Raw genomic sequence first — 432 nt, forward strand, 5'->3', positions numbered from 1 at the left:
GACCAGGTTAGCACTTACCACTTAACTATAGGATTAATGCTCTATAATGCAATTAGGAAAGGTTTAATCAGGAAGAATTTACTTTATATAACTAAACTAACTTGAATTTGATTATTCAGATTTTTTTTAATATATCAATTTTCAATTAAACAAGATATTATAATATTCGATATTCAACTTGTTCAAGGATTCAATTTTGCATTATTTTCTTTTTTTCAAGGAAAAACTCTCAATTCCTTTTTATTTCTTTATCGAATCATTGGAAACGTTTCGGACATTTGTCCGTCATCTGGTCCAATCTATAATATAATAGATAAAATTAGATCTTATCAAGTTTACATTCATTTCCACATTTACGTAACTCATGACTATATAGCACTCTATATAAGAATTATTAAATGAAATGAGGAAATAAAATATTAATATTTTTCC

The sequence above is a fragment of the Halyomorpha halys genome, unplaced genomic scaffold (genome assembly GCF_000696795.3).
Source record: "Halyomorpha halys isolate HHAL.00 unplaced genomic scaffold, Hhal_1.1 Scaffold1580.1, whole genome shotgun sequence".
Taxonomy (NCBI): domain Eukaryota; kingdom Metazoa; phylum Arthropoda; class Insecta; order Hemiptera; family Pentatomidae; genus Halyomorpha; species Halyomorpha halys.